Source organism: Lynx canadensis, chromosome C2, assembly GCF_007474595.2.
Source record: "Lynx canadensis isolate LIC74 chromosome C2, mLynCan4.pri.v2, whole genome shotgun sequence".
NCBI lineage: Eukaryota > Metazoa > Chordata > Mammalia > Carnivora > Felidae > Lynx > Lynx canadensis.
The window spans coordinates 32,528,468-32,550,860 of NC_044311.2; the positions used below are offsets into that span (position 1 = coordinate 32,528,468).

General features: G+C 40.3%; 1 protein-coding gene across 1 annotated transcript in view; it reads left to right on the plus strand.

Moving 5' to 3' along the window:
• The first annotated feature begins 674 nt into the window (after positions 1–674).
• SLC35G2 (solute carrier family 35 member G2) overlaps positions 675–22,393 on the plus strand; it is a 46,634-nt gene continuing 24,915 nt past the window's right edge. The window contains exon 1 of the mRNA XM_030329634.1: positions 675–764. The gene's annotated coding sequence lies outside the window, so the exon portion shown is untranslated. The remainder of the gene's footprint in view (positions 765–22,393) is intronic.

Here is a 22,393-nt window from a genome sequence, read left to right on the forward strand (position 1 = left end):
TCAGTCCACATTCTTTGTTGCCTGGCCTAGGGTAGTAACGGCCTTCCTGCCTGTCCTCTTGACCCATCTAGACCATTGCTTTTATGACTAGGTCTGTTTCCAAGAGACTATATTCATTTCGCACGGGATGGGGTGTATAAACGTGAGTCCAGGAACCAGCTCAGCAGTGTCAAGACCCTTATGTCAGAGATCTCGTCGGTAGAATGCCAGGTGGACTCAGGGATGCCCAAAGCCCTTTCCCGACCACGATTTACCGATGCTAGACATATTTTTAAATACCGAGGCATCGACTAGCTACTTTTAAACACAAACAGATGGGTGGAAATGGACCGAGGCTGCCTCCCTGCCCCCTTCCAGAAGACCACGTCATCCCAGCTGACGAGCGATCGCTTCAATCCTGCCGTCTCCAAGGGCGTGGGCTAAAGGGGTCCGGGGCAGGCAGTTTCCCGGCGCCTTGGACCCTCCCATCGCGCGGGTAGGGGAAGTCGCGCAGCTCAGGCACAAATCCTGGGCGTCCCGGCGGTCTTCAGCTCGGGCCCTGGCCGCGTTGGGGGCGGGGGAGTGGGCAGCAGAGAGCGCAGGCGCAGTGTCCGCACCGCGGCGCCCCTCTCCACGCCCCGCCTGGCGGCCTCAGCGGCCCTGGCCACGTTTTTTCCTGGCGAAGCGCGCGGCGGACACAGCCGTCCTAGAGGCTGGACTAGGCGCGCGGTAGCGGGCATCCCGGGCCGGAGCGCCGCGCGCCCCTTCTTCGCAGTGAAACGAAGGTAACCGGGCCCGGAGCCAGGCGGCAGCGGCAGATTTGCACCTTGACGCTGCCTGCCAGGCCGCCCCACCCGAAAGGAGTGAGAGCCGACCCCGAACCCCATACACCCACTTTTAGCCATGGTACCTAGGGGGCAGAGCCCCTCTTTTGGGGTTGGGCGGGGCCCAGGGCGAGGCACCCCGCCCTCCTTCACAACCTTCGTATGGGGCTCTGTTGGACGTCAGAAAGGCCGCGGTCCCCTCACTGCTCTCCTGGAGAACCGGGACACCGGGTCAGCCGGGGTCAGCGTCAGCTAGGGCCCCTGAGCCCCCCGTGTTCTGCCACCGTCGCACCTATTGGGCCCTTCCCCAACCCCCATGATAAAGGCTAGGGTAGTTGCTTTCCTCTGGCCCAGGAGCCCACCCAAGTGAGTCCCTGTGGCGTCATGAGATCAGTTTCAAACCCAAACTTTAAAAAATGCTGAATGGTTTTAGAAACAGCCAAGAATTGGGAGTTTTCTTTCTTCTCTTATGTGTGTGATTCTGGAATGCCAGTCCATATGGGTTGAAATTTTCGTGGAGAATAGATGGCTTGTAGAAATTTTTCCACAACGAAAGGCAAAGGCACGGAGTAGTTGGAGGAAGGGCGGGCTATGGCCAGGTGTGCTGGCTAGAGGAGCAGGGCAAGTCCATTCAGCTTCCTCAGCTCCGGGGAGGGAACCACGAACCCTCCCTGACCGGCCTCTGGGCGCTGAAGAATTTCCACACTGCGCCCGTTTGGCCTCTTTTGAGAGGAGGAAGAGGATGGAAGGGTCGCGCGGTCCAGCCGGAAGGAGACTCGTGTTGGGGCGAGTGGGGCCCTGCATCTCCATCCAGGCTTTCGCGGGGTTTGGCGAAGAGCGAGACGGAAAGACTGCCTCCGGGTGACGATTGAGGGTCCGGAGATAGTGACGCACTGGGCGGAGTGGGCTGGGGGCGACTGGAGAGAGGCGGTTTCCGCTGGCAATTCTGCCTTAAAGGACTTTGATTGGCGTTGCCCGTGTCCTTGGTGCTGAAGTAAGTGCCTCAAGCGCCTTCGTTGGCTCACTTCTCGGGCTAGGGCTTCCTGTACCCTTGTACTCTGCACCTTTGCCAAAAATAGCCCATCTCCAAAGCAGGTGCCAGAGTGGAGCCTGGCCGACACTGAATCCCTTTGTAGATGGGTTAAATGCTGGTTTCCTGAAGATAAGGTGAAGGCAAATGTAGCTCCCTTTTGTGGATGCAGATAAAGCATTTGTGTAACAGGTTTGATTACTTACATGCAAGTACTCACGGCGACCTTAAACATGAACTCTCACGTATGCATCTGTAGGATTCAAGTATGTGTATATGCACGCAAATACAATGCACATGTAAATACACTTACTGTTTTCAATGCCATCGCACGCTGCAAGTTACACTTTTTTTTCCAGAGCTTTTTTGTAATCCGTCTTTATTTTCTGACACCTCTGGTGTTTCTCAACTCTGCAGAACCATTTTCATAATCATCTGTTCCAAAGTACAGAGCCTGTGGATTAAAGTGTTTGGTATTATGCTGAGCAATTAAGTGTTTATCCATATTTTAATTTGAAACAAAGATAGTCTAAAAAGATGTAAAGTTGATATACAAAAAATGTTCTTAAGGGAAGTTTAAAAAAAGAATTAATGAAAAATTTAATAGAGAACAATAGCTAGATAACATCTTACGGAAAGCTGTAATCTGAAGAAAATATGACTAAGATGTGTCATAATGCTGACAATTTCAAATATACTCGTGGTATATACTTTGTGGACTCAATAAAGATTATATAATGTATTTTTTAAAACATCAATATCTATGATTTTTCTCTCATAAAATGTATGCTTATTGTAAGATATTTAGGTAGTAAAGGAATGCATAAAACCAGAGAAACCAGAGAAAACCATTGTAAACAGATTTTCTTTTAGGTGAACATACATGCATTTTAAATGGATCAATCTTCTTTTGGTTGCATTTGCGTTATAAAATTTATCACCACTATCTTTCAAAACAATACATATAAAAACTAGGTCATCATTCTTAAGGGTTGCATAATATTGCACTATGTGGATAGAACATAATTTATTGATTTAAACAATGCCACAATTATGAATATTTATGTATTTCCAGTTTTCTGCTATTACAGACAGCTCTGCAAATAACATATTTGTCTTTCTTTCTTTCTTTCTTTCTTTCTTTCTTTCTTTCTTTCTTTAGAGAGAGAAAGCACAAGCGGGGAGAAGTACAGGGAGAGGGAGAGAAAGAATCTTAGGCAGGCACCAGGCCCAGCACAGAGCCCCCACTGGGCTGGACTATGATGAGATCATGACCCGAGCCAAAATCAAGAGTCAGATGCTTAACTGACTGAGCTACTCAGGCACCTCTGCAAATAACATATTTGGTCAAACATTTGTGCACTTGTTTTGTTCTACTCTTAGAACAAATTCCTAGAAGTGAAATTGTCAGTTCAATGGGTAGGTACATTTTAAACACATTGATTTGTTCATTTATTTGTTCAGTAATTTCCTGTCTCCTCTTTTGTCTGTTTCATTCTTTATCATGTTCTCAGCATCTACAATGTTAGATATATAAGTATTCATGAAATATGTATTGGAAGAACACTATTTCCAGATTGTGCTACAGAAAGTGTGTATTAGTGTATATCACTATAAATACTGAATTAGAATGTTGGTATCCTCACACTATCACCAAAATTAGGTTATTAGGTTTTATCAATCTTTTAAAAGTATTTTCCAATTGGATAGGCCAAAAAGAACATATTTTCCATATGTTTGTATAGGTCATGCTTATTGTTTCTTCTGTGAGTTTCCAGCCTTATTTTTCTATTGGTGTGCTTGTATTTTTTCTTGTTTGTAGGAGCTCTTTGTATAATGAGGACTTTGTTACATATGTTGCAATTTTTTCTTGATTTTTTATTTTTAAACTTTGTTTATGGTATTTAAGCTGCCATAGAAAATTTTAATTTTTATGTAGTCATATATGTATACACTATATATACACTATATATATATTATTTTCTTTTAATTTCTGGCATTTATATCAGTATTTCACTTTTCTGTATTAAAAGATAATCTGCCATATTTTATGGTTTTATAAAAGATTATATTTTAGACTCTAGGTTATACTTCCTTTTTAGTAAATTCATTGCTAAATGTAAAATTCTATTGACGATTGCTTTGTAAGAAGTAGTTCTGGGGCGCCTGGGTGGCTCAGTCGGTTAAGCGGCCGACTTCGGCCCAGGTCATGATCTCGCGGTCCGTGAGTTCGAGCCCCGCGTCGGGCTCTGTGCTGACAGCTCAGAGCCTGGAGCCTGTTTCAGATTCTGTGTCTCCCTCTCTTGTCTCTCTCTGTCTCAAAAATAAATAAACGCTAAAAAAAAAAAAAAGTAAAAAAAAAAAGTAGTTCTTTATTTTTAACTCACATATGCACATGTCCTCTATGAGGAGTAACATATTACTCAGTTTGAGCTCTTTAACATGATGTATTTAATTTCTAGATACTTAATGAAAGTGTTTTTCCTTAAAATGCTTTTTAGTCTGTATGATTATTATTATTATTATTATTATTATTATTATTATTATTATTTGAGAGAGAGAGAGACCGAGAGAGCAAGCCAGGGAGAGGGCCAAAGGGGGAAGAGAGAGAGAGAATCTTTTCTTTTTTTTTTTTTTAAGTTTATTTATTTTGAGAGGGGCAGGGTTGCAGATAGAGGGAGAGAGAGAATCCCAAACAGGCTGTCAGCACAGAGTCCAATTCGGGGCTCATACTAATGAACCATGAAATCATGACCTAAGCCGAAATCAACAGACGCTTAACCAGCTGAGCCACCCAGGGGCCCTATGAGAGAGAATCCCACAACCCTGGGATCATGACCTGAGCTGAATGAAATCAAGAGTCAGACACTTCTGCCCCTAGTCTGTAGTATTTAAAAACATTTTTTTTTAATGTTTATTTATTTTTTAGGGGGCGCCTGGGTGGCTCAGTTGGTTAAGTGTCCAACTTCGGCTCAGGTCATGATCTCACAGCTTGTGAGTTCGAGCCCCGCGTCAGGCTCTGTGCTAACAGCTCAGAAACTGGAGCCTGCTTCGGACTCTGTGTGTCCCTCTCTCTCTGTCCCTCCCCTGCTTATGCTCTCTCTGTCTCTTTCTCTCTCTCTCAAGAATAAACATTAAAATAAAAATAGGGGCGCCTGGGTGGCGCAGTCGGTTAAGCGTCCGACTTCAGCCAGGTCATGATCTCGCGGTCCGTGAGTTCGAGCCCCGCGTCAGGCTCTGGGCTGATGGCTCAGAGCCTGGAGCCTGTTTCCGATTCTGTGTCTCCCTCTCTCTCTGCCCCTCCCCCGTTCATGCTCTGTCTCTCTCTGTCCCAAAAAAAAAAAAAAAAAAAAAAAAAAGAAAACGTTGAAAAAAAAGAAAAAAAAAGAAAATAAAAATATATAAATAAATAAATAAATAAATAAATAAATAAATAGATGTTTATTTATTTTTGAGAGACAGACAAAGATAGAGCACTAGTGGGTGAGGAGGAGAGAGACACAGAATCCAAAGCAGACTGCAGGCTCTGAGCTGTCAGCACAGAACTCACAAACCATGAGATCATGACCTGACCCAAAGTCTGATGCTTAACTGACTGAACCCCCCCAGGCGCCCCTGTAGTATTTTTAAACTGTTAGTATGCAATCTTTTTAAAAAGGAGCTATTCTTTTTGTATTTTGTTATTTGTATAAGAAGGAAAATATGACAAAGTCTACTTTTTAGCCAAATTAAGAATTGATGTCATTGAAATTCATAAGAATGTGCACACATAAGTTTGGTCAAATACCTTAAAAAATTTTTTAAAAATACTATTTTTTGGTATCTGTCATGGATCAAAATAACTTTTTCCAAAAAACAAAAGATTGGTTATTGGAGCATTGATGAGCTATTCTGTGTTATTTTTTTCCTGGGATTTAAAAACCTTTTAGAACAGCAAAATGGGAATAATTTTATTGTTATTATGGAATAAATCCTAAGATGTAGCTGATTATAAAAAATGAGATCAACATCAGAATAGAAAATAAAACCCTCTAGTAAGACATTCTCCACAGGTAACTATGCATATTGGTTTGGAATAAAGACTTCCAGATTATTAAATTTATAAATAATGATACATTTCATCGAATGTAAGATGTTGTCAATTGTTTTTTTTAATTACAGTTATTTTGAATGTTTATTTATTTTTGAGAGAGAGAGACAGAGTTTGAGCAGGGGAGGGACAGAGAGAGGGAGACACAGAATCCGAAGTAGGATCTAGGCTTTCAGCTGTCAGCACAGAGCCCGACGCGGGGCTCGAACTCACGAGCTGTGAGATCAGACCTGAGCCAAAGTTGGACACCTAACCAACTGAGCCACCCAGGTGCCCTAATGTTTATTTGTCTTTGAGAAAGAGAGAGAGAGAGAGAGATAGAGCATGAGTGGGGGAGGGGCAGAGAGAGAGGGAGACACAGAATCCAAAGCATGCTTCAGGCTCTGTGCTGTCGATACAGAGCCTGACGCAGGGCTTGAACTCATGAACCGGGAGATCATGACCTAGGCGAAGTCAGACGCTTAAACCACTGAACCACTCAGGCGCCCCAAGATGCTGTCAATTGTAAGATGCATTTTAATTTTACGAATGTGAAAAAATGTGCATGTTAAATTTGGTGTATCATAAATAGAATCATACTGTATCTATTTTTCTGGTATTTTTTCCACACAGCTATAGATATGTTCTTATCTGATACATGTAAGTATTGAATTAATCAACATCCTATTTAAGTTCAGATTATTTACAACTTTTGCATAATATAAACAATGCCATATTGAATATTCTTTTAATATACATCTGTGTAATGATATTCCTTCCTTAGGATAAATTCTTAAATGAAATTTATAGGCTAGAGAATTAATACTTTTGGTGCAAAATTAACATTTTGGTGCATATTGTCTATTCTCCAAAATTCTTATAACAATTTGCCCTGCAAAAAATAGTGCATGATGTTCTAGATTCTTCATTCACGCCAGAGATAATCAGCTTTTCCTATTTTCCTCACCTAAGAGGCAAAACAGGTATCTCACTCTTTTTTAAATTCTTGTTTTTCTTTTATAGAAATGTGCATATATGCATCTTTCCATATGTCTATTGGTTATGTGTATTTTTTTGTGTGAATTGCCTATTCATGGGCTTTGTGCAATTTTTTTTGAGTTTTTTTTTTTTTTTCAACGTTTATTCACTTTTGGGACAGAGAGAGGCAGAGCATGAACGGGGGAGGGGCAGAGAGAGAGGGAGACACAGAATCGGAAACAGGCTCCAGGCTCCGAGCCATCAGCCCAGAGCCCGACGCGGGGCTCGAACCCACGGACCGCGAGATCGCGACCTGGCTGAAGTCGGACGCTTAACCGACTGCGCCACCCAGGCGCCCCTTTTTTGAGTTTTTAAGAGCCCATCTTGTATGAAAGATGTTAATCCTTTGTTGCTATTGTTGTTTTTAATTAGTCATTTAAATTTTTTTATGGTTTTTTTTTTCATAGATGATTTAAATTTTCATGGAGTCAAACCAGTCCATTTTTTCTTTGTGATTTTTCACCTTGGTGTTACACTGAGAACACTATTCTAGTTCCCCAACCCAAGATTATAAAAATATTCTCTGGTGAGGGAAAGAGCACAATTAAATTTTCAAAGAAGTAGAACTTAGAACCATATTATATTTAGATATCACCAATTCTGTTTCTAAATAGGATTTATTAAGTTTTGTTTATTTGTGTTGGTAGATCTATCAATTGGCTGCAGCCAAGAGGTGGGTAGTTGTAAGTAGAGGGGCCAAACGACCTGAAGAGGGGCAATGGTCACACACTGGTTTCATTTAACTAATATGGTTAACATTTTTGCTTTACCTAATAGAAATGGGAGTTAGTGAATTCAGTCACAAGAGAAAATAGTATTTGGGAGACTGGCAGGGAGATTGATTAATCATACCTTTTTCCATATTTTTACATAAATTAGAGTCTTTTCAAAGACACAAAATTAATGAGAAAATGTAAAGATGTAAATAATTCAATTATTAAATTTAAGTTTGATTGGAGTTTTTGTAAGGTTCACAATATTTTAATTCAGGTGTGAACAGCTGAATTCTCCAGTACCTTTTAACTTGGATAGCTTTGCTATCCATGCTTCAGACCTAGCTAATCTCAGCAGTTGTTGACCTATCTAGCAATCTGACAGTTTGTGGTTATCATGAGGATTAGACACACCTCCCACCCCTGATTATTAGATGCTTGAAGAGTCTTTGCCTCCTGGTGACCTGAGTAGAAATATAATTTTCCAGTTTGGCATTGGAATTTGTTGGTGAGGAAAAGATGATATCATTAATCATACTCTAACTAACCAAGCCTTTTATTCTGAACACTTTTTTTAAGCTTATTTTTTTATAATACATTTTTAATTTTTTATTAAAAGTTTTTTAATGTTTTTATTTATTTTTTGAGAGACAGAGTGTGAGTGGGGGAGGGGCAGAGAGAGAGGGAGACACAGAATCCAAAGCAGGCTCCAGGGTCTGAGCTGTCGGCACAGAGCCTGACTTAGGGCTCAAACTCAGGAGCTATGAGATCATGAACTGAGCTGAAGTTGGACACTTAACTGACTGAGCCACCCAGGCACCCCTTTTCACGTTTATTTTATTTATTTATTTATTCATTCATTCATTCATTCATTCGTTCATTTATTTATTTTGAGAGAGACAGAGAGAGCCCGAGCAGGGGAGAGGCAGATAAAGAAGGAGAATCCCAAACAGGATCCAGGCTCAAACCCATGAAACTGTGAGATCATAACCCAAGCCAAAGGAAATCAAGAGTTGGACGCTGAACTGACTGAACCACACAGGTGCCCCTGAATGCTTTTAAGCACTTCATTGGCAATGAGAGTCTTGTTTCATCTTCCTTGCTGAGGCCACCTTGCACTATGGATGGTATTTCTTAAACACTCTGATAAATCATAGTTCCAGGATGTTATGGGCCACTACTATATCTTCCTTCTTATTTCATGTTTCTCCTGCATTATTTTGATTGTAAAATCAGGCAAAGTACCCTTATTATCACCACACATATTTTTTTTTCCATCCTGCCCTTAGTAATGATTCTCCAAGTAACTAAAGTGTTACATCAACAGTCACTGTCTGCTGGCTCCTGGCTTAGGTATGGAAAGGAAAATGATGATCACTCTAGTATCTCTCCTTTCTTACTTTTCATCCATCTACCTTCTAGTCTAGACACAGGAAATGGCCTTCTATTTGGTAGGAAATGTCAGAGATAAGTTGAGGTCACAGTTTTTTTTTTTTTCTTCTGAGGACCAAAAGTTTATTTTGCCCTATAAATTTTAATATACATATATAGTTTTAAAATTTTGGCTTATATACCATTACACATGTTAGATTGTTTATTAATTCTGGTTTCTCTTAGAGTCATTGCTGTAATAGAATTGTATGTGATCAATGGGCACTTAACACTATTTCATAGTTAAAATTATATAGGAACTTAATTCATATACCTGTCATCTTTACTAAAGTTCATTTAATCATTTTCTGACTGTATCAAAATCACTTGGTTTGTATCTCTTTACTTTTATCTAAGATCCCAAAGTATTAGCAGGTTTACTGAACTTTGACTTTAACTTTAAGAACTTGATGAAGGAACGAAGAAATATTAGGTAATTTCCCATTTATTTTGCCCTGGTCTCTATGTAACTCTAGCTGAGCCATTGTTCTAAATGGGAGTGAGAATCCCAATGGTAAGGCTTCTGAGGGTGGTGGTGAACCAAAGCCAGATACTCACATTACTTCTTGGATTCCCTTAAATTAGGGTTAGGAGATAGAAGATAGAGTCAGGTTGCAGGAGTATGATTACCCAAGCTCAGCGCCACAACTAATCAGATCCAGTATTAGAAGTCTCTGTTAAGAGGGTGACTTTCTGCAAAGCAGGCCAGCTATGCCAGAGGACTCCCAACATTTGTTGAGTTCTTGGAACAGTAACACTTTATTGGTGATTATATAATTCATAAGTTATATATGCAACTCACAGCAATACCATACGGCAAGGACTCTAACAGAGTCCTGTAGAAAGTGTGTTTTCTTTTTAATTTTTTTTTTTTGAGAGAGAGAGAGAGTGTGAGCAAGGGAGAGGGGCAGAGGGGAGAGAGAGAGGGGGAATCCCAAGCAGGGTCCATGCTGAGCATGGAGCCCAACACGGAGTTTGATCCCATGACTATGGGACCATGGACCTGAGCCCAAACCAAGAATTGGATACTCAACCAACTGAGCTGCCCAGGTGCCCCCAGTAGAAAGTGTTTTTTTTTTAATTTTTTTAATGTTTATTAATTTTTGAGAGAGAGAACGCGCAAGCAGGGGAGGGACAAAGAGAGAAGGAGACAGAATCCACAGCAGGCTCCAGACTCTGAGCTGGCAGCACAGAGCCCGACATGGGGCACGAACCCACAAACCGTGAGATCATGACCTGAGCCGAAGTCAGACACCTAACCGACTGAGCTACCCAGGTGCACCTAAAGTGTTCTTAAACACAGGGAGGAACAATTGGTTACTGAGAGGCTTCTCCAATTAACTCACCAGGAGCATTGTGAGGTTGTGTTTAGAGATTTGCCAGAGATTGCTTTGTGGGGTTGATGGCCTCAAGTTGGGCTGGAAGCTGAGGGTTTGGATGTGAGGCCTGGCTGTCATGTTTAGCACCTTTGGAAGCTTGGGCAAGTCATTGTACCTGGCTGAGGTTCACTTAATTTTTTTTTTTAAGAGCAAATAATATTAGTGCCTACCTTGTTAGGGTTCTTGTGGGATTAAGTAAAACATTACATGTAAAGCACTTGGTATAAGCCTGTAGTAGTCTAGTTTATTTGTTTATTTTGCCTTTATAGAGCTGCATGTAAATCACTCTGGACAAATGATTTTTGATTCTTTTGTCAGAGTTTTCAATGGCAAAATGGACTATATAAACTCTTTGTGTCTTCTGGATCTGTATGATAATTCTCTTAATTTGGAATTTTCTCTTTTAATGTAGCTTAAACCCCAACCTTCTGCTTTTTATCAATTCTCTTACTATCCCAAAACAAAATAGGCCTAGTGTGGCATTGTCATGACTTTAGCGTTGTCCTTTAGTACTCTGATGTTAGACTCTGGTCTAACTCTGATGTTCCTTCCTTTTACTGTATATAGAAGTTTCTGTGTCTGTTTTGTGGCATTTGTAACTATATATTGTTTCTCCCAAACTAACGTGCATTTTTAAGAGAAAGCTTATGTCTTCCTAATCTTATCTCTCATAATGTCTTAGACTAGTGCCTTCCACGTCATAGGCACTCAGTAAATATTGACTGAATGAAGGAATAAATGTGAATGCATGAGGCTGCCAGAATACCTGGTGTGATCTCAGGCTGCCCCCCTGTTTCTATAACAGAGTCTCCTGAATAGGAGAGATTATAAAAACCTGGTGTATGTTCAGAGAAGAGTGGTTAAGATGGTGAGAGGACTGAAAACCATGGTTACACATGAAATAATTGAAAAAAAAAAAGAGGTTTTTAGTTTGGAGAAAACTCATAATGGGGGACTTGCAATAGGGAAGGTAGAAGGCAGGAAATAGTTTCTGATATTGAAATGTTGTCATGTGGAAGATGGAATCAATCAGTGACCCCAGAGGAAATACATAGGAACAGCCTCTGGAAATTATATGGAGAAAGATTCTGACACAATGTTAAAAAAATAATTTTCTAGCAATCAGTATGACTCCCAGGTGGCTGCCTTGGGAAGGAGTGAGCTTCCTGTCATTGTAGGTGTTCAAACAGCGTCAATGCTGTCTGTCCACTGGAGATGCAGTAGAGGATATACAGATGGTCCCTGACTTAAAAATGATTTCACTTATAATTTTTCAACTGTATGATGGTGCAAAAGCCCTATGCATTCAGTAGAAACAGTACTTGCAATTTTTATTTTTATTTATTTATTTATTTATTTATTTATTTATTTATTTATTTATTTATTTTTTAAGTAGGCTTCATGCCCAGTGTGGAGCCCAATGCAGGGCTTGAACTCACTACCCTGAGATCAAGACCTGAGCTGAAATCAAGAGTCAGTTGCTTAACTGGCTGAGCCACCCAGGCGCCCCTCCAACATTTATTTTTTATTCATTAGTTGATATTTTATTATATAAGGAAGAGTTTTCTCTTCTTCCTTTTTATTTATTTATTAATTCACTTATTTACACCAGCATGATTTGTAGATTTCTGTTTTACTCAATGGGTTATAACAGACTGTCATTATTGATTTCAATGCTAAAATAAATGGTCAGAGATTTGGCCATTCAAATCTCACTCAAGCTGCTTCTTGGGTTCTTTTGACATCTCTTATTTTAATCTTGGAGTACTTTCTGGTGTAAGATGTTTCAGGCTTATCTTGTACTTTTCTTACCCATCCATTGCAGTCATTTCAAAAGCTATTTCTTCAGGAAGCCATGGTTCCTTTTAGTAGACAATGCAAGACCTAGGTGCTAGGTGTGGTTATGCTGGGGTGTCATCACTTTTAGACCATCCTAGCAGACAGAGCCAGGAAACTTACAAACACATAAACACATGCATCTATATCTATTTCTATATCTCTTCATCTACTTATATTAAAACCCATGAGTTTAGTCTAATATCTCCAACTCCACTGAATACCACAGGCTTCATTCCAGTCTATTTGTAATTTCCTTTCTGATGATGAGAAATTTGGCCCCCATTATCCTCAATATTTAATTATTGGTTCATTCTCCTGTTATATAACCAATACCCTGGCCTCATGGGCCACCTCCTTGGCCCCAACTCCTCCTCAGACTCTTTCCTGCTGGCCCCACCAGCCTCCTCACAGCCTTAAGTCACAAAGCTGGAAAGTGGTAGAGCAGGAAAAAAACCCCAAAAACTCTGACACGCTGCTAATTACTTGACAGAGAGTCCTTTTTTGAGTCTCCAAGGGCATCTATTTGTGAAAATGCTCCTGTGAAGATGTTGTAAGGAAAAAGGGCCCTTTAGCTAATGAGATGAAGATTTAAGCAGGTAGAGTGGCAGTCCTCAGGATGCCCCTTCTGTGAGAAACTTGGAAAATGAAGGGTGGAGACAGCCAAATGCTACCACCGGCCAAAAACCACAATGAAGGAATTCTCCAAAATTGGTTTGGTTCAGGGTTCAGTCAACCACTATCTCCAGTGCCACTAATCTCTCACTATGTTTTGTTACTATGTCAAGAACACATTCCATTAAGACAGAAACTTATCACTTTCTAAAGAGGAAAATATTGCTTTTATTAGGAGCTTCTTAAATTGAAATTGAAATTGAATTTAGGAGGTGGATGATAGTGTCTGTTGTTTTAGTGCTGACTTCATTTCCTGGTCCAGAAGATCAGAAATCTGTTTATGTTTTAGAAAACAGCATGAGGTCCATCTGTTCAGGTCAGATTTCCCCAACACAAAGACTTATGGAGTGGTAACTTATGTAAAAAAAAAAAAAACAAACCAATGGTAGTTATATTATTTGTTGCCATTTGGAATCATCATTATTTTTTGTTAGCCATGAAAATATGGTAATAGACACACAAATGTGCACAATGAATTACTTTCAAACACTATGTATGATAAAGGCATCCTCCTAAGTTTATGTAGTGTTTCACTTCTGTTTTGGTTTGTATTCTAGACACCATCCATTCAAATTCTGTGATACTGTTTATCCACAGTTTTGCTTCCAACAGAAGGTACAGACAGACACACAAGAGCTACATTTGGCTTTCTCGGTGACTATTCTGGTCTGACTGAAATATAGAATAATGATTTTTTTTTTTCCTCTGATGAAAATAACTTGATCCCCCTACACCCCGGTTTTGAAGTAAACACATACTTAGAAAATTTTTTAAAAAGTATTAAGTACCAAAAAATTGAAGTTCTACCATCCACAGTATAAATTGTTTTATATTTTAAAAAATCATACTATGAATAGTTTTTTATGCCTTTTTTTTTTTTACTAGCAATGTGACATGATGTTTTTTTTTATGTCATCAGGTATGCATATATTCTCTTTTTGGATGATTGCATAATATTGCATTGATGTTTTCATTTAGCCAGTCCCCCATTAAAGGTTAATGAGGCTATTTTCAATTTTTTTTATTGTGTAAAGAAAGCCATGATGAATATCCTTGCATGCCATCTTTATATATTTCACTAGTTATCTCCTTAGGATATATTCCTATAAATGGCATTCCTGGGTCAAAGAGTACACACATTTAAAATTTTGATACATGTTGCTGGTAAAAGTAACTCTTACTGAGATAGATTATACTACGCTTGTCCTTCATATACAGTGTCTCTGCTAATGATGAGACTTTGCAAAGTCTCTTTTCAACTTTGCAGTAGTATTATAAATATGTGTGTGTGTTCTCTAATAGACATTTAAGGGAGTGATTTTAATAAATCTAGGTATGCAGCTTAACCAACCAGGTGTTGTCAGGTTTCACTCAAAATATGATTTTTGGTTCGGTTTGGAGCAAGATGACATTTGGTCACCCTTTCTTTTTCTTTTTTAAAGTAATCTCTACACCCAATGTGGGGCTCAGACTCATGACCCCGAGATCAAGAATCACACACTCTTCTGAGTGAGCCAGCCAGGCACCCCTGGTCCCATTTCTTAATTGTTTTTTCTTATTTGAGTTTAATGAATTATAGTATATGGTATATATGACTGATGTAATTTCATGGAGTGATGTCTATAGTGTGCAGAATCAGATATGATTAAATGAAACCAAATTTGTGAAATTTTGATCTGATTCATTTGGCATTTTCATATGTCTTAGCCTCAAGAGGGATTTCAGGCTTGGCTTTCTCGTGGATAAACAGCAGTAAGAACAGGGCAAATGTGACCAGGTAGTGTATGTAGCATTTGAGGGATTTGAGAGTAGACTCTGTTGATCCTTGGTGTTCCTTTTTTTTTTTTTTTTTTTTGTTCAGGGACTGGTGCAAGTCCTGTGGTGGTGGGGGGTGGGGGGGGGGGCGGGGTTGGTAGGCTTCTTTGAACTCACCTGGACTGTTTGATACTTTCTCATGAGAATTAGGTGAAGGATAAGCAAGCAATCATACTTCAAGAAGCAAATCAGAACAGCCCTAAAATCTGTTTTACATTTAATTAGCATCTAATGTAATTGGTGGTTTAACCACTTAGGCACGTACAAAAATAGAAAAGGATCATTTTATTCCTGCCCCTCCCCCTTCTAAGGATGGCTCCCTGCCACTCTTAACAGATTTACTCAGCACAAGTGATTTTTAAAGGTGCTGATTCACTGCAGACCGATGCTGCTTTTTTTTTTTAAAGACAGTAGAAAAGTAAGTGGTAGAGGATAAATTCATCTTTCAAATTCACAGTGTTCAAATTCTCAGTGTTCACTGAGAATGTCATAGTTTATGCAAATTGATAGGTCCACTGCTTCAGAGATTAGAAAAGCTCTTTCCTGGAAAGGGAAGTGTCGATTATAAATGGGGAAAGACTCTTACATTCCAGCAAGTTCTTAGCTGCCAGCCGACATATTCATCAGAGTGTGCCAGACTGGATTTTAAAACGGTACAACATAAATTGCTCTGCTCCAAATCAGGCATCATTGCCTTCACACAAGCCAAATCAACCTGCTTGTTTGAAAACTGCCAAATAAGGCCTTCTTTCAATCTCAGTTAACTTTTTCCTTTCTTGGTGTGCATAGTTCATTACAGCCTGCTAAAGTCATCAACCACAATTGAGTATAGAGGAACCAGGCTCCTCACCTTGATTTTGCCTACACAGCAACAGGTGCAGTTGCTTCCAAGCTGATGGCAGGAGAGAATGTTTAGCTTAGCTCTCACCAGATTGATAACTCCCTTCCCTACTTCCCCTTTTCCACCCCTTTTCCCCTCCACTTTCTGCTCTTATTTAGTTCTTTTCTTTTTCTCACTTGTTCCTCCCAGAGCTAGCTGTTGATTCCTAGCAGCTCTTGCACAGTTGATAATCCCCGAGTATCCCTTCAGTAACTTTCTGCCCTAGAACTGTCCACTGAGTCTTCAGCTCAAACTTGGGCTAAGCCTCCTGTTTGGTGCATCTCTCCCATTTCTCCTTTCTATCTCCCGCCCCGACTCCACACCCATCCCATCAAATCTGTCTCTTTACCTGACCTTATCTCCAAGTCTCTTAGCTGTAATTTTCTCCTCTCCAGGAAAAAAACTGTCTAGGATATATATCCTAGACTGACATAGCCCAGAAAAATCCTCAGGTCTCTCTCCTATGTTCTCATATCCCACATCTTAGCTCACTTCCTCCCAGCTCCCTTGCTCCTCCCAGTTGGGCCCCCTTTGGAATCCAGTGTCCACTGCCTTTCCTAGTTCAATTAAGCAGCCTTCATCCCCAGCCCATCCTGCTATACCCCTGGCTTCAGCCTGGCTTAGCCCTATCAAAGCAGCCTTAACCCACACCCTCTTGGGCAGCTTCTGCTTTTCAGTGCAGAATAAGGTTTCTTTCATGCCTAAGTATCTTTGTTGAGCTTATGTTAGCTAACATGCTGAAGAGCTTATCGTTGAGTCTGTGTGCCTCAAATCTATTTCTAGCCTGGAATGGGTGAGCTGTCATGCAATTTTGGTGCTGTTGTGCATTTATTAGCACTGCAGGGAATGAACCTCACAGGAATTGTCACCTCATTGACCTGTCACCAGCAAAGTATGGTGGTGACAGGGCAATTGGATTTATTCTTCCACATTCATCCCTTGATTTTTCTTTCTTTCTGTTTTTTAATGTTTATTTACTTATTTTGAGGGGAAGGGGAGGAGCAGAGAGCTAGGAGAGAGAGAATCCCAAGCAGGCTGTGGACTGTCAGTGCACAGCCTGACGTTGGGCTTGGTCTCACAAGCCACAAGATCATGACCTGAGCTGAAATCAAGAGTCGGACAATTAACTGAGCCACCCAGATTTTCTTCCTTTGATTTTTCTCATCAAGAAGATGCATTTGTAAGATGGTTATCAGGGTCAGGAGGTGCAGTCAGTGGCTATAGAAACAAAAGCTAGCTATTGCTCCAGTAGTACAGAACTGAGCCTTATCTAAGGGCTGGGCTGTCAAGGTGAGAGAACTAATACCAGATTCCAGAATGCAACAAATTTGCCATTCCTCAGACTCTAAAAGTAAATTATTTTCCCTCAAGAACAAGACGCTTATGTGTAGCATGAAAGACTTTCATATCCTACTAATTTTTGAGCCAAGATGTTTCTTACTGGTAAATAACGTGAACATAAAGACCAGAATTCATCCCCAGCAACCCCCCAAATAATATTTTTAGGGTACCTAAAGAGTTTCCACCATATAGTCATGTCTACAAATCATATGGGAAATACTCAAGTTTATAGCCAATTTAAAGTCCATTCTAAAATTAGAACAGAGTTGCTGGATGGGAGGATAGTGGGGGGTGGGTGGACTAAATGGGTGATGGGTACTAAGGAGGGCACTTGTGACAAGCACTGGGTGTTGTATGTAAGTGATGGATCACTAAATTCTACTGAAATGAATATACTATGTGTTAAGTAAATAAAATTTAAATAAAAACTTTGAAACATTAAAAAAATGTATCTTTTTACTCCAAAAAATCTAAAATGTGGAAGGTAATCACTTCTGGCTAGTATAAATGAAAAGTACTAATTAAGCAATCATATTTAACACAGAGTTTAATAAAATGTCATAAAACTTCTGGTAAATATTTAGATGATGACTGACGTGTTTTGAAATAAAGGAAGATACTACCCTTATTTCATAAAGCTATGTCTAATATGTTAATACTTGTTGCCCTTAAGGGAATTCAAAGTATAGCTTATTCTAGCCACCAAAACATTTTGAAAATGGAAAAAATAGTAACACCAATAATTTTTTGGTCTTTTATATTCCAAATACTTAATGCCAGTCTTTCCATGAATATGCTTACTCCACTCATTCAATCTGATCTTATTGCCATTTCCTTATTTCTTCCTTGCTGGATAGTTCAGGATCAGCTTCAAATGACAAGGAGATATGAAAAATGAGGTTCAAGGGCTTTCCTATTTTTAGATTGAAAACTCTTCAATGAGATAGCACAAATGAAAGTTCTCTCAAACCAAGAACTCTGCAGAGACGTTGTCCCTTCTCCCAGGTGAATCCTTGCTGGGTTCTTCTGACAATTCTGGGCCAGCATGGGGCCAACATAGACTCAAGGGCAACCCAGACCAGGAAGGATTCCTCAGCTATGTGGAGCCAGTGTCCCAACACAGAGAGTCAAAATTGCAGCTAAATGACAAAGATAACAGTGTGAGGACGATCTCAAAAGTAAAATCAGGACAGAAGTAGAATGAGCAGCAGACCTGTGAGACTGTGAGAACTGATAGCAAGATGGGACAGAGTTCTAGGAGCAGTGGTAGAATGCAGTTCAGGACTGACCTTTTTTTTTCCCCCTATGAGCATTTATTAAATGTGTTATGTGTGCTAGGAACATAAATATTAATGAGAACTCTCCCTCTCTTATTCATGGAACTCCCAGGCCACAAAGGAGATACTGACTTTGGCATGCTCCCTTTAGATGGACCTGAATCTGTTGAGGGAGTGGATGCAGCAGATTAAAGGAGCCACCTTAGGCTGTGCACAATCCAGAACACTTGGGATGTGTTGACAAGTTCTGCCCAGCATGAGTGTGGGAGGAGGTGGAGTCATACAATGGCAGCTTCTAACTTTTCTGTGGCTCTGAGCCTTTTCAGAAAGAGCACTTTAAAAATCAGAGGTCTGGGGCACCTGGGTGGTGCAGTCGGTTAAGCGTCCGACTTCAGCCAGGTCACGATCTCGCAGTCCGTGAGTTCGAGCCCCGCGTCAGGCTCTGGGCCGATGGCTCAGAGCCTGGAGCCTGTTTCCGATTCTGTGTCTCCCTCTCTCTCTGCCCCTCCCCCGTTCATGCTCTGTCTCTCTCTGTCCCACAAATAAATAAACGTTGAAAAAAAAATTAAAAAAAAAAATCAGAGGTCTGGGGGCACCTGAGTGGTTCAGTCAGTTAAGTGTCCAACTTTGACTCAGGTCATGATCTCACAGTTTGTGAGTTCAAGCCCCACTTAGGGCTTTGTGCTGACAGCTCAGAGCCTGGAGCCCGCTTTGGATCCTGTGTCTCCCTCTCTCTTTGGCCTTCCCCTGCTCACGTTCTGTCTCTCTCTAGCTCAAAAATAAAATAAACATTAAAAAATTAAAAAATAAATAAATAAATAAAAATCAGAGGTCTGGGTACCTGGGTAGCTCATTTGGTTAAGCATCTGACTTCAGCTGAGGTCATGATCTCACTGTTCATGAGTTCACGCCCCACAATGGGCTCTCTGCTGTCAGCACAGAGCCCTTCACCTGCTTGTGCTGTCTCTCTCTCTCTGTCAAAAATAAATAAACATTGAAAAAAAAAATCAGAGGTCTGAGTGAATTTTTTTTTAATGTTTTTATTTTTGACAGAGAGAGAGAGAGAGACAGAGCATGAGCGGGGGAGGGGCAGAGAGAGAGGGAGACACAGAATCCGAAGCAGGGTCCAGGCTCTGAACTGACAGCACAGAGCCCAATGCGGGGCTTGAACTCATGGACGATGAGATCATGACCTGAGCCGAAGTCGGACGCTCAACCGACTGAGCCACCCAGGCGCACCCTGAGTGAATTTTAATATTTGCCCCTTGGCATGGAATTTGCTAGGTGGGCCTAGATGAAGATTTGAGTAGAAATGCTTAGGGGAGGGGCACCTGGGTGGTTCAGTTGGTTAAGCATTTGACTCTTGATCCCAGGGCTTGATGTCAGGGTTGTGAGTTCAAGTCCTGCATTGGGCTCCATGCTGGGTGTGGAGCCTACTTAAAAAAAAAAAAAAAAAAAAGTGTTTGAGAGAGTAGATAGAGTGTGCAAGGGAGTTAAAAGAAATCAAATTATCTTGATAACTGCATTTCCAGAGAACTATCTAACTAATCACATAAAATTTAAAAGGTTCCCAATAGAAAATGGCTTGAAGGAGTTATTCAGATTCTGTCCTGTAATTAGCAGCCCTAAGTCCTTATTTACCATAATTGACATGTATTTCTTCAGTATCAGCTCAAAGTGCTGTCTACCCATCTTCAAGGAAACCTTATTATTATGCCAGACTGCCAACCAATTCTGGTTGATTCTTTCAAATATCTACTCTAGCTTTCTTGGTAAATTGTAGGCTATTTTCCCCAAACAATAACCACATGAGGATCAAAATGTAGACAAATTGTCTGCTATGAATTACTGTTATATATCATCCTATGCCATCAAGAAAATAATTTAAGGCATTATCTTCAGTGTTTGATTCATTAGACCACCATTATGTGTGAATGAATACTTTTCCATAAATTTCAAAATATTAATGCTTTATTAGCATCTGTATTAAAGTAAGTATTGTTAAGAGCAGAATAGGCAGAAAAGGTTCCTTGATTGATGGGATTCAATTTTAAACATTACATGGTATGCTAATGTATATGCGTATGAGACAGGGTTTAGTTATAAGTAACAGAAGTTCTTTAAATCAGAAAGATATAATACAAGGAATCTGAAGTTTCTGAAATCTGTAGAAGGGCTGGAGGAGCAGATTTCTTTAAAAAAAAATTTTTTTTTTAACGTTTATTTATTTTTGGGACAGAGAGAGACAGAGCATGAACGGGAGAGGGGCAGAGAGAGAGGGAGACACAGAATCGGAAGCAGGCTCCAGGCTCTGAGCCATCAGCCCAGAGCCCCACGCGGGGCTCAAACTCACGAACCGCGAGATCGTGACCTGAGCTGAAGTCGGACGCTTAACCGATTGAGCCACCCAGGCGCCCCAGGAGGAACAGATTTCAAGCTGGGCCTCCAGGCATACTTCCCTGAATGCATGATTTTATCCTTAAAAAATTCTTAATCTAGCAATTCATAACCTGTATATAATAACCTTCTTGCTATAGAAACAGCAGAGAGGAAAATAAGCCTCTCTTCTATGCTAATGTCAAAATCTTCATAGTATTTGACAAATAGGAAGCAAGAAAGCTAGTATTTATTGAGCACCTGTTATGTGCCAGGAACTGTTCTAGATGCTTTTCATCTATATTTTCATTAAATCCTTATTAATAATCTTTTCAAGTCGGTAATATCAACCAATCTTACAGATGGGGAAACTGAGGTTTAGAAAGATTAGGTGATGTATGCACAGGTAAAAAATGATAGAGGCATAATTCAAACGCAGATTTGCTGCCTCCAGAATTGGTTAGACTTGTTTTCCAATATTGGTTATTAATCTAAAATCCTATTTGATGGCATCCAACCAAAGTTTTGATTCAACATTTAATAATTACATCCAGCAGGCCAGTTAGCTCAACCATTAAGAGATGTTTTATAATTGGGGCACCTGGGCGGCTTATTCAGTTAAGCATCCAACTTTGGCTCAGGCCATGATCTTACAGTTTGTGAGTTCGAGCCCTGCATTGGGCTCTATGCTGACAGCTCAGATCCTGGAACCTGCTTTGGATTCTGTGTCTCCCTCTCTCTCTGTTCCTCCCCTGCTCACACTCTGTGTGCCTCTCTCTCTTTCACAAAAATAAAGATTTTTTAAAAATTTAAAAAAAGAGATGTTTTATAATTCACTTTTCTAATATTTATTTATTTATTTATTTTTAATTTTTTTTAATGTTTACTTATTTCTGAGACAGGGAGAGACAGAGCATGAACAGGGGAGGGTCAGAGAAAGAGGGAGACACAGAATCAGGAGGCTTCAGGCCCCGAGCTGTCAGCACAGAGCCTGACGCGGGGCTCGAACTCACAAACCGTGAGATCATGACCTGAGCCGAAGTCGGACGCTCAACTGACTGAGCCACCCAGGCGCCCCAATTCACTCTTTTTTAGATGATCCATGTGAATGTGGTTCTTTTTTTTTAAGTTTATTTATTTATTTAAGTTTATTTATTTATTTTAAGTTTGTTTATTTATTTATTTATTTATTTATTTATTTATTTATTTATGTAAGTTGGGGAGGGGCAGAGAGAAAGAGAGAGGGAGAGAGAGAATCCCAAGCAGTCTCCGTCCTGTCAGTGCAGAGCCCAACATGGGGCTCCATCCCATGAACTGTGAGATCATGACCTGAGCCAAAATCAAGAGTCAGATGCTTAAACCAACTGAGCCACCCAGGTGCCCTGAGGATGTGGTTCTTAAAAACAAGACATTTCAGACAGTATTTCAGGGGGCAAGTAAGCAGCAAGTAGTTTCTATCTTAGGCCAAAATAATCTTGTCCATGTCACTTGACCTAGAACTTTGTAGTCTTATCCAACATTTTTGTAGATCTTAAGAAGATCAGAAATTATTTTGTAGGAAAATTCATGGGTTTACATGCAGGCAATTTTTTTGTTCACATTTGTACTAAATGTGTGGGTCTTCTACTAAGAATACAATTGGATCTTTAGACACTCACAGAATGATGGTTGTATGAGTTTTGTTTGCTGCTATAACAAATTACCACAAACTTGGTGGCTTAAAACTACAG